Source organism: Pyrgilauda ruficollis, unplaced genomic scaffold, assembly GCF_017590135.1.
Source record: "Pyrgilauda ruficollis isolate IOZ18807 unplaced genomic scaffold, ASM1759013v1 scaffold114, whole genome shotgun sequence".
Classification (NCBI taxonomy): domain Eukaryota; kingdom Metazoa; phylum Chordata; class Aves; order Passeriformes; family Passeridae; genus Pyrgilauda; species Pyrgilauda ruficollis.
Genome location: NW_024509655.1, coordinates 672,567 through 685,415, shown reverse-complemented (window position 1 = coordinate 685,415; position 12,849 = coordinate 672,567). Strand labels below are relative to the sequence as shown.

Below are 12,849 nucleotides of genomic sequence, written 5' to 3'. Positions count from 1 at the left end.
GACAGTCTTCACAGTGTCACAAAATAGTCTGCATTCAACAGGCTGCTTGAAACCAACTGCTTTTACTAAGTCAAAATGGAGACTACCATGAGAGGAGACGAATCTTTCATCTTCTTTTATTCTCCATAAAGTAATATATATGTCTCAAAAAAATCTAAACACAATAAGTTGAAGGGAGCTAAAAAAAGTAAAAAAAAAGCATACTTATGTCAGACCCCCTTGTGGACAGGTTTGTGGTTTTTGTTAATGAATAAAACATTGGAACCAAAAGGAGCAGCACAGAGCTAGAATGAAAGCATTGATGTTGGAGTGCAGGATTTCACATGGAAGGATGTGCTTTGGGGTTTCTGACTTTCTGGATACTTTTGTTAAATTAGAAGTGATACCTCACACTTGAACACTTTACAATTCTCAGTTTTATATGAAACAATATAAAATGGTGAGAATACATCAGTGACTAAAGTTCTTGATATGAAGTGGCAGCACTTGCTCTTCACGCCTCAAAGAGTGACGCCAACTAACATTTCCTTGTCTTTTCCCACCGGGTCACCTCTTCACTTTCAATGTCTGTGACATGTTGCAGCCTTTTTTCCACTGGGCTGTTTTTCTTTTTGCTGCAAACAGGTCTGTATGTCAAAGGGTGTCCTAGCAAAGCTTGGACGTTACTCTTCAGTAGCCACACCACACATACACCCCCATGCTTGTAAAGTAAGCTAACAAAGATTAGAATCCTTTACAGTAAACCAGACAGATTTAATAGATTTTCACTCAACTGCTCCTATGGAAATTCACCTCTTTGCTTCAGCAGTGCACTTCAACAGGGCTACCTCTTCCCTCTCTCCCTCCCACTTACTTCATCTAATTTTACTTGCTACATTCATTTTTTATCAGCAAAATCAAGCCTTACTGAATTTAACAGCTACACAAGCATTTTTTTTTACTTCACTAGTTAAAAAATACTCCACTAGGTAATAAATATACTTAATCCTTGGCAATTTTCAAAAAAACATGGAAGTAAGCTAGACTGAAAGTTCTAGTTGCAAAAGAAAGCCTCTTATAGGTTGTAATATTTGTAGCAGGACTATAGAGCTCTGGGGAAAAACATTCACAGCGAGGAGTCTATACAGTTTGTACAAACCCAAGTAAACTAGGATATAACACCGAAATACAAGTCACTTGAAGCAGAAGTAGAGATAACATTACCTCTGTGTGGATACAGAACGGACCCTTCCTAGCCTGTCAACTCTACTGAAGATCAGGAGTATTCTTCTCTCAAAGTAAAAATGAGAGAAGAATACTCCTAAAAAATCAAAGAAGAATCAGGCAGTACAGACTCATGTACTGTGATCATTCTTACCCTTTTTTTTTTTTTTAAACCCATTGATGAACACCTACAACTTTAATGCAACTTGTTTCTGAGCATGTATCACACCCACACAACTTTCTGTGACCACCCAGCAATGTATTTCCACAGCATCCCCACAAATAAACAAAATCCTAAATTTTGTTTGGGAAGAGCAATTTTAAGCTGACTGTGTTCTGACAGTGCCTGAATTAACTCCCTCTCTGTGACAGGCAAATGAACTGCTTCACACAGAATTTATTAAAGGGTGTGCCAATTACAAATCAAAAGGCAATTTCCACAAAAGCTCTTCAACATTCACATCACTAACCTCTACAGCATTACCGGGAGCAGGGCAAACAGCTTCAAGAGAACAGGGCCCATTCCTTTCCGAGGTTTCTCTTCAACACCAAAGCTGCTCTCTCACTAGGTAAAAGAGAAAAAGTTTAGAATATAAATGTGACAATGAAGTCACAGAGGTCTGCTCTTCATAAATGAAAGAGGAGTCATTCCTATGACAACTGGACTTTCACAAACTAAGAAATCTTTTAAATAGCTCTGGGAAAAGGAACAGTAGCAAACTAGAAACTGGCAACACAGCATTATTTCTCTGATTAAATGACACTCATTGAGAGCACATGAAGTGCTAAAAGAGTTAGTGCAAGCCCAGTAATTAATGTACTGACAGCCCGTGGTAAGCAAGAGCATCCTTCTGAGGAACCAAGTGACTCCTCATCGTTAGAGCAGGGGAATAAGAACTAAACTACATTGACACTAACCCAGCTGAGCAACTGTGAAGCTACTGAACACACAGTTTTCCCTGGCCTCTCCCCTAGTTTGCCTGCCTCTTATTTCAGAGTTGTAAAATATTCACCTTAGAATTTGCAAGCAGACACACACAAGCCAACAAGGGGCACCAAGTCTGAGCTCACTTCAGCACAACTCCATGAATCCATCACAAGGTTCTCCAGCTAACCCAGACAGGTGGTAGAGGCAGTAAACCCAGCAGTGGCAACTGTAGCACCTGGCAAACAACTAGGTGAAATGCTGCACCTTGGTTATTAGCCATGAGTTGGCAGACTTCTGATTAATTTACCTCTGATTCCCAGTCAGTCCCATTTGGCACTATTAGTACGGTGTTCCCACACTCTGGGGCACTGCACAATACTGGCATACCTAAAGCAACGAAAAACTTGTATTTATATCATTTATTGTTTTAATATTTTGTATATTAAAAGGAGCAGATAATATTTTGGTGGGTGGAAACTGACTTGGGTAAAAAAAGCAGTACAGCATCAGGTACCTTTGAAAGGTTTTGCAAGAGAGATGGCACTAATGTGAAAATCTTGCTCACAGTGATGTTGCAGAGGTTAAAACAAGATAAAATTTTGTTACTATGTTGTTCCATGCTCTAAAATCTTAAGTAACTTGCTAGCAAGTTCAAGGGATCAGCATTAACAAAGGAGAATTTCTCTCTTAACTCCCTCGTCCATGACCGTGAAACCTCCCTCCAGTTCTATCAGCTCACGGGGAAAAGTAAGGAACCACCAGCCACAATCAAATACTACCTGTGTGCACAGCACGTAAAACTGTAGAATTGGACCATGGAACTCAGAAATACCAAAAGTAGGGAGAGTTCTTTGATTTTATCTCTGCAGAAGCAAGTATATATTTAAACTAAGATGACAAACAAATGGTCCTTTTGTTATAGAACACTTACTGGACAAACCTTAAAACAAATAAGGAACTGCCGTTACAGCTAATTTCATTTCATCCTCTTAAGAATTGTATTATATAACCAAATGCCTCTCAGGTTCAAAATTATAGATTTTTGTTTTTAAATACAGACAATAGAGGTTTCAGGCTCCAAATCAGAACAGACTGTGATCGCACTGAACTTAATTAACACTTACTATATTTGCAAAGATCAAATGACCAACTACACTACAAGTACACAAAATCCACAAGCTTTCTTAAGCAGAAATTAAAGGGTAGTATCAGCGTCTTTTCCAGCTAAAACTGTAAAAAAGGCCATGAGGAAGTACAACCTTGAAGACAGCTTGCAACCCTCTTTCATATGTGCTATTTACTGAACCAAAAGTTTATCTATGGTTCATCTATATTCCCATAGTACATTTGGAATGCCTTGTCTCTAAGTCCTGATTCCCTTACATTTATCCTACTTCCATATTTTGTCAGGGTCACAATAGCTTGAGAAAGACTTTATCAAATATATCTGCACAAAGTGAATTGTTTTGACTTGTAGTCTCAAAACCAATAAACACAGGGGAGCAGGAGGTCCTGTTCAAACATAGTTCACAAAAACGAAATGCCTTCTGCGGTGCCAAAAAATAAAGTACTACTACCTTACTTCCATCAACCAATCTTCAGTATTGCCCAAGCTTTAATTCTCCCTATCATCAGTTAGCAAAACTGACTGCAATACCAATAGCACACACCATCTATACTGCAGCAATGAGAAAAAAGATGTTTTCAACCTTGAATATCCCAAAACACCAACATTCTCCAAAGAAATGCAACTAAACTAAACAACAAAACAGGTTAGTTTTGAAGCCACCAGTTAAGAGTAAAACTCTGGAAGCACCAAAGACAGTTCAAATGATTCCAGTTTCCTCACACCCCCCCAGCCTAGTGGAGGCACAGAAGCCCTCAAGAAGAAATGGCAGCTACTCTGACAAAAGCCCTGCTACAAGCTCTGAGAAAGGAGAACCAGTTCTGGTCAATGTCAAGAGGGCGGCACAGCTTAGTCACCTTCCTGCCTTATTGAGTCTCCAGTGTAAAGGAGAAATATCTCTGGGAAGTATACTGACTGACACGTTCAACAAAACCTTTCCTGGACCAAAGGATTATGTTTTTCAAGAAAGATTCAGATTTAGCTTTCCTAGATTATTTCTTAGGGCATTCACCCTCTCTCCAGCTGAACTAGATTCCAGACTTTCCACAGGGACAATGGATCTCCTGGCAACACGCAGACAATATGGTACTCCATGGCTATGCTGCCTCCAGGCTTCCTTGTCCATCTCTGCCCACTAAAGGGTGCAGAAAGGAATGTAAGTACACCCTGAACCTCTCCAGACAGGCAGCACCTTGCTCTCTGGCTAATGGCTTTCCCATTTGCAGATCACACACTATCCAGAAGCTGCTCAAACCCACAAGAGAAAAGCAGCACAGCAAAGAACCAAACTGCCCATTCCGTATCCGGTGTCTGCTCCTGACCATTTCAAAAGCATCTCAAGTGGCAATTACCTCATGAAAAAGTACACCATAAGTGTACTAATACAACAGGGAGTAAGTAACCAATACAACAGGAAGTTACAGTGGTTCCGCTTGCAGTGCAAAACGAACAGGATGGTGATTTCTCCTCCCCAGAACGCTGCACACAGGTAGCTTCAGATTCAGCTGATGGCAGTGCAGACGAGGTCTGCATCACCTCGTTTTCATGACCCACCACTGAACCCTGGCAGCAGCCAAGTCTATTATTTTCCAGAAGTGTCATTCAGCAAACAAGTCTCAGCCATCCAAAACACCCCCACCCATGGCTTACATAAAGCTCCCTGCTGCACTGAAGGCCTTTCCTTCAGTTCAAAGAGTTGGAACATATAATTTGCAACTATTTTCTTAAAACATAATATTAGGGTGGCCAGCTTGAGCATGACCAATAAAAACCTAAGTGACACTTCACTGCAGTTACCATCAATTTTAACAGATATCTTCTTTTTCAGACAAGTCCCAATCTACAGGCAGTTCTTGAAGAGTTTATTTAGGTAATCTGCATAATTACATACGGTAATTAATTTTTTTTTTTTCCATGATATGAATAAAAGCTTTTTGGCTTTTCTAAATGGAAAGTCTATTGGCTGAACATGTATTTTATAACAAATGAAATCTGGAATTATAAGTTGGGGTTTTTTATATAAACATGTTGAACTATTTCTTATCCAAACACATTTCTTCCAAACCAATGCCAAAAAGTTTAAATCAAGTTCTAATAATATGTATTTATGACTTGAATAACTTCTCTTAGCTGCCATTACTCCTTTGTTCTTGTGAATTAAATAATTTGTTTGCTGTAACAAACATTTCCAGACCTACATCCTACTAGGTATTCAACCTAGTGTTTTAGGTCTTTTTATTTTGCCTCAGTATTTCAGTACTCACTATTTCTAGAGCTTAACAACTCAAATAGAATTTGATCGCTACCCCCAACAGACATCATACAAAAAGTGCTAAATAACAAAACCTCAGCAATCACAAACCTCTTGGTTCCTGCAAAGAGGAAAACTGATCAAGTAACACCGTTCAAATTTGCTTTTATGTACAACTTATTTCTGAAAAAGAAATACAAATGTTATACAGACTTTCATCTTAGTTGCTTTCCTCTTATTTATTTTCCAAGTATTCCTCTGTGGATAAACTGTATTTATCAACTTTATGCACGCCATACTGGTGCCATCAGAATACTAAAAAATGAAAGCCCTACAGAAACATAGGGTTTCTTCTGTGCCTACACACACCACAGATATTCAACAGGAATCTATTCACACCTAACGAGCCATTTTCCTCTCTGCTTCCACGTTTTGCAAAGTTACAAAACTCACTCACATGTTACATCAAAGAGGAGTCAATGAAGACATTACATATAAACTGTTGTTGGTAGGAATTACAGTAGCTGAGTGCTAGCACTTACTCCACATGGGATAAAGATAAAAATCCTGCCTCTGATGGAAAGAAATCAAAGGGATCATAAACATGATGTGATCCAAGTACATTTTCTGCCTTTTCTAGCAGAGATGTGTGCTTAGCATGCATTCTCAACCTCACTGGTTCACTTTCAGACACACTGCAAGGGATGTGATGTCAAAGCCTGACTTCAGCCAGATGAGGTCAGAGGTCAGGACCACAGATCAGCAGGAGCCTGGATCTGAATTCACACTGCCTACTATGACGAGAAATAACTTTGGCAACAACATATTTCTGCTGTACATAAAATCTGAGAGAAGAAACACAAATGCGGGCAATATGTTATAAAAGTACTCCCAGCTGTTTTAACAACACAATCAGAATGGAAGAGCCAGATGTTTCCCTCCAACAAAGACAAGACCTTAAAAGCCAACATAAGGGTCAGACCCATTTGTAAAAACCAAACAAAAACCTCAAACAGGTAAAAAACTACAGTTTCTGGCTCCCTCCAAAACACTCTTTTCATTACTGTTTCTTATTCACTACTTCTGCTAAAACAAACTCTAGTACTGCAAAACTGCATGCAGGAACAAATAAAGAAAGGTACCACATCTGTTTCCAGTAAAGTTCACAACTCCAACACCTGGTTACTTTCTTCTCCTCACCAGCATTCCTGGATTCTTTTGCTTTTTTTTATAAATCCAACTTTCAGCAATCTTTTCATACTTCCAAATGAATGCATAATTCCTAGTGAAGACTTCATTACCTCCTCCTGCTCACGGAAGATGAAGGAACACATTAAGGCACTTCACTTTCTCAGAGATCAACCCCAGAGGATCACAGTAGAAAACAGCAAAAATGGCACACCCAAGCCTACAGATACTTGTCACAACAGACTGCTTAAAAATTTTTACTGACTATTATTCCATCCATCTTCAAATTAGAATATGATTGAACACCCATAACTGTGTTCTTGCTGTCCCCAAGACCCCGAGAAAGATGATACCAGTGGTGAGCACAGAGGAAACACCACTACAGCTTAAATACAACCTTCTGGAGGTGGAGGAGGAATATATAATCCCAACAACTAATCCTGTTTAGACAGATAAAAATTAATTGGGTGAAAAAAACTGAAGATACCCCACTCTGTGCAACAACATGCCAAGTTCCAAGCCAATCTTCAAAATACCTTCACTCTCAAGAGTGAAGGGAAGTACCCTCACAAAAGGGATCTTAATGACAGACTATTACAGCCACACTATGATATACAACTCTTAAATGTTGCTCCTCTTCAGTGAAGTTGTGCAAGAGCCAAACACAAACAACAGAAACCCTTCACAGATCACTTGGGAACGATGCACTTAGAAGTTCCTCCTTAATCTAAAAAATTCCAGTGTTGCCTTTCAGCCAGGTTTCTCCCAATACAGCAAAGCCTGAGAAGATGTAGATGCAAAAGGCCAACCAGACACAATAAAAGGAGACATCACCCAAGAGAAACTGCTTGAGCTGCAGCTGCATTCACATCTCCTCCAGAAGCATCCTCTATACAGAGAGGCAGAATGAAAAACAAGAACTTCAACAATCTGGCACGGGGTACAATTTAAAAGCAAGGACAGTTTAACACCAACAGTTTTAAACTTTTTTAAAGCAAGACAATGAAAGTCAAGGAAATAAATTCAGCCTCATCTATTGTGGGCAAGCTCTGTTGGACAGCCCAAATCTTGCTTCAGTGTAACTGCAGTCATTTGGAAGTCAGGAGGTCTTAATGCAACACCTGATTTCTATGCCACTGGAAAGAAAAGTTCTCCATAAATTGCATTTATGTTAAGTCAAAGTCAAAATTAGTCTGAAAAAGGAACACGAAAATTGTCGTACACGCTTCATGTTACTTCACCTTTTAATTACTCTCTAATTAAATTTGCATACTTTAATAATACCTACTATTATAAGATGATGTTCCAAATGGAAAGAAATTATAATTCTCTCTGCAAATGAACCATCAAAACCACATACATTTAAATAGATTAGTAAAATTTATTTCAAGTTGTCTTCAGAATGCTCTCACCTACCAAATTGAATCCTCAATTTACAAAAGTCTACCAAGGAGGCATTAATTCAGTCACTTATAAACAGTCTTCTGCTCTTAACAGCCAAGACAAGTGCTTCTTGTAGAAATAAATCACAATGTGTCAGTGCTAAAATCCAGATGCTCCCTACATAGACACACTGAACTGACTTGTAGGTCACCTGTGACATAAAATTTCATTAATTATATTGCTTGATAAGAAGCACTGTCTCTTTTACATAGAGGTTTTCAAACTAAGCAACTGGGTCTTAACGTTATAGCATTATGATCTCTGTCACTGAAGCATGGGATGTTGTTTGCATGTAAATACAGAGTGGTGTAGGATAGAAGACTTCTGTGAAGCTCAGTGCGGTTCAACCTCTGCTCAGCACAGGGGCAGCTTAGATCAGTTGCTCACATGAGCTCTGAGCATCTCTGAGAATGGAAATCCCACGGCCCCTTTGAGAAACCAGCTGTGCTGTTTACCTTCATGGTATACATTTCTACTTTACTTGTAACTGGCCTTGTGCTGCTTGTGTCCAATGCCTCTCATCTTATCCCTGTGCATCTCCAAGAAGATAAAGATAGTCAAAATTTCTACAGATTAGTGACCACAGAGATACTTTATAAATTGATCAGATATCTGAGAACAGGGCCCTTAATCAGATCAGTCAGGTACACACTGCAACAGTGAGAGTCTTTTTTATACAAGCTATTATTTTATTTATGAATTAATAAAATAAACATAGATAAACACACATAACATTTTACTCCATCAAATGGGAAATAAACACCAGAATAATACAGAAGGGTTCTTTGTTTATTTCAGGAAGCTAATGACTGGCTCACTCTTTAGCTTTCCACAGGATGAACAAAACCCTCTCGATATAAAGCCAAACCCAGACTATCTAAATCACTGATATCTAAAATTCTGAAATCCAAAAGTCAAATACCTGCCTGGAGGACAGATGCTCTGGCATTTATAAGAACAGATCGGCTACCTTGGTATTTGGAGGCATGCAACACAATTTTAAATCTATGTTCAATTCCCTCATTGATGGATGTATGGTTATTTGTTTCTTTTACAAAGAGAAGTGTATAAGTTGTTGTAAACAGTACACTCAAAAGTAAATAAAGATCTTTCCCTCTCAATTATTGTCTACATGCTAGCTTGCTCAATGTAGCTACACTCACTGATGCTATATTGCATAATGCAATCAATATATCACTATGCTATCCCTGCTGTTAATTCCAAGCTCATAAGCATTTTTATTTACTTTAATTAATCACAAAGTCACAATTTCCTAACAAGGACTGAAGGCTGACCTATGTTATAAGGCTATTGGCAAACCAAAGACGAAGTCAGGCTTTTCACAGCACTGCATGGTGGGAGGACAAGAGACATAAACTGATAAAAGATAGGTTAAGACTGCACATAAGAGAAGCTTTATTCCCGCACTGAGAACAGAGAGGCACCAGAATGGGGCCCAGAGAGGCTGTGCTGTTTCCAGACTTGGAGGCTTTAAAGACACGACAGGATCAAGTCCAGTACAACCTGGTCCCATCTCAGAGCTGGTCCAGCTGTGCGCAGGAGGTTGGACTACAGCCCTGCCAAAGTTTCTCCCAACTTGAGAGACCTTGAGAGGTTCTCTTCCTCACTGTCATGTACAGAGCAAGTCTTAATCCCAGCATCCCATTCTAACATTTAACGTGCAAAGTCAGCTGATTTACTGCCCTGCTTTCCCAAACCTCCCAGCTGCATGGATTCTTTTCCCTCTGCAGCCTTCAGCTTCCTGCCTATCCTGACACTTTACAACAGGGAAGGTAACCCTTCACCAGTAGATACAATTTTCTCTCCAGGCATCTACCTGAGGGCCAGAAAACCAGTCACTATGTCTGGAGTACATGAAAAACAGCAGGAAAAAATCAGAAAGCAGACAGACTACAGAACATGCTGGGCAGAGGACAGGTCCTCCCCAAGCATACAGATCTCCTGAACAGCAGAGCCTTTTGTATTTGTATCACATCCAATCCCTACAGGTTCCAAGCAGGTTCCTCCTGAGCTCTACCAGTCAGGCAGTCCAGCACACATGTCCTGTTACAAGTTTTTCTCCAGCTCCTGCAGTGTGGGGGTAATATTTTGGCCTGTGCTAACAACCCTTCCTTAACCAGGATCACAGAGAATCTCAGCATGACAACATTTTGGTGGTCCTGCTTGGAGTCAAGACTAGGGTACTACCCAAAAGCAGCTGTCATGGTGAGCTGCCTTTGATAGCAGCACAACCATTTGCATGGTGCTGTACTTCAGGTAACATTTTAATACAGGCAAGAGCTGTCTTGCATCAAGTTGATTCTTGCATCTGTGAATCTCCGCTTTTGTCCATCTGTGACACCATCTGTGACATGGAGAAATTGTTCCAGAGCTAATGGAGCCATAGCTGTGCTTCCTGGAGAGCAGCTTTAGCCTACATCCCCCTCCTCAACAGTGTCCTCACCTTGAAACACAGCACTGGGCCACTTGCTCAGAGTGTGCTGAGAGAAAGGAAAATTAGGGCAGCTGGCAGAGAGGAAGATGACTTCCAGGTAACTGGCCAGCCAGGCTGCACACACTTCCCACCAGTGCTCCTGCCCTCAGCTCAGCACACAGTTCTCAGGCTGTGGGCTGCACAGCTGGTGTCCAGGTATATCCAGGGATCAGAAGAAACAGATTTGCAGCAGAGCTTCCATTTCTGGGTTTCCAGGTAGCTATTTCTGTTCTGCAAGAACTCTCTTGTGGTCAGTGACCTTCGACTTCAAGCCTTGAAGGACATGTTTTTCAATAAATTGTTTCCTTGTTGTTAAATGAAATGTTACTGTTCTGAGAAGGTCTGTGGGTCATGTCTCTTTTTGACAGAGAATTGTGCCAGCTAAGATGAAGTTAAGGCAGTAAGTAGCCTGTCCACCAAACGAACAGATGAGTATGTATTTAAATGTTTATTAACAGACTGAAGATTCTGTTCAATATTGCAACTGAACAAGTCAAAGTTGATGATATACAGGAATCCTAATAAGAAAGATTTATTTATTCTATCACACATTCCACCATGAATCTTAAGCTCCCAGATTCTGTTTCCAAGGCCCATGCACAACTATAAAATGTTTTGTAGTTATTGTGGTGCTAGTCCACAATTGTGGCGCTATCACCACAATTTGCCAGCCTTCACCTCTCAGGAGAGTGCTGCAGAACTCTGACTCATCTCACAGAAGAGTCTTTTTACTCAGCTCCTTGAACTCCCAATAATAACCAGTTGTTTGTACTCTGCAAGTTTGCAAGGCTGGTATATATTTGGACAGCTTTCTCCAGGTCCAATTTCTAAATTAAATGAAGTAACAAGGCATGATAGAAAAGGAACATTAGGAAAACAATTTCCACAAATGCAGATTTTACTGCAGCATCTGATAGTAAATGAGAGGATGCCTTATTCTAGTAACTGCATGGAAACAAAGAAATCCACTGAACTACAGCCACCATGCTGAGAGAAGACCGATATTCTGAATATTCTGAATATCTGTTCTGAACAACAGATATTCAGATATTCTGAATAACGTCCAGTATCATTTACAGTGTTCTTGGGAGAGCTTGTTCTGCAGACTGCCTGTGAAGTCCTCACATCTTTGGGTTCTGCCTTCTTGGCAGCTGCCAGAGATCTCATTTTGAATCAAACTTCCCCTGTCTTGTACAGTTAATACATATATTAGAAATAAAATTTTTAAAAATCCCAGCAACGATCAGCAGAATAAAATGATACTGAATATCCCAATAACCGCTTCAGTTTGCAATGTGAAATCAAAGACTGTCCAAAGTAAAAAGCCACCTTCTTTATTTAGTGACCCCCAAGTTGAACAGACATCTCCTCACAAATGGGGGTCAGACCTCCCTGTGCAGCACATCACTGGCACTTAATAAATTAAGCTAATTGACTTTTCTTTTTCCTTGAATCAAAGGGAAACTAAGGTACTGCAGAACAAGTCCTACAAGAAAAAAGAAGTGTCTAAACAGACTCACTCTTAAAATCATCTGAAAAAATTATGGCCATGTACTTCTTTCTCTTCTTTCAGAAAGCAGCACTCACTATTTGAAACATGCCAGCCTGTTTCTTAAAAGTGTCTCCTTTGACTATTCCTTCATTCCTCAATGCACTTTTTCCTTTTTTCTGAGATGTCAGATCCAAGAGAGATCACAGGCAAATAAAGATCTCACAATACCCACTCCTGATTATTATTAACTTAAATCAGATTCAGATGAGTAAGTAATACTCATTTTTATTTTTATAAATACATTTTTATCCTCCAAGTAACAGTATAACTTGATGTATTGCCTAGCAGTCCTAAGAAGTTGAAAGTGTAAGAATGCAGATAATATATTTAGTTTTCCATGTTTTCTTTCTGTCATTCTATGCAAAAAGCTTCCTGCCAAGATTTCACACATGACGTCATTACATAAAAAAACATGGGTAAATGTTCACAGCAAAATCTGTAAAAACACATGGATGCAAATTTCAGATCCAGACAATCTTCAATGGCTAAATTTTAATGCACACAGGAGGGAAAAAAAGTTAAAGACACTGAATGACTTAGGGAAGTGTAACTTGCCAATATGAAATTACAATGTCTCTTCAGTCATCCAGTAACCTCAATATTTGCATGATCTGCATGACCAATCATGAAGATATGTCAACAGATAAGAGATTTAACTCTTCTT

The 12,849-nt window shown here is 39.5% G+C and overlaps 1 protein-coding gene across 5 annotated transcripts in view; it reads right to left on the bottom strand.

Moving 5' to 3' along the window:
• The window catches only part of WDFY3 (WD repeat and FYVE domain containing 3), a 154,170-nt gene that overhangs the window by 119,612 nt on the left and 21,709 nt on the right, over window positions 1–12,849 (bottom strand). For 2 of the 5 annotated variants that reach the window (XM_041479773.1, XM_041479811.1), the window contains exon 2: window positions 1,674–1,768. The exons of the other annotated variants lie outside the window; for them this stretch is intronic. The gene's annotated coding sequence lies outside the window, so the exon portion shown is untranslated. The remainder of the gene's footprint in view (window positions 1–1,673; window positions 1,769–12,849) is intronic. 5 annotated transcript variants of the gene reach the window in all.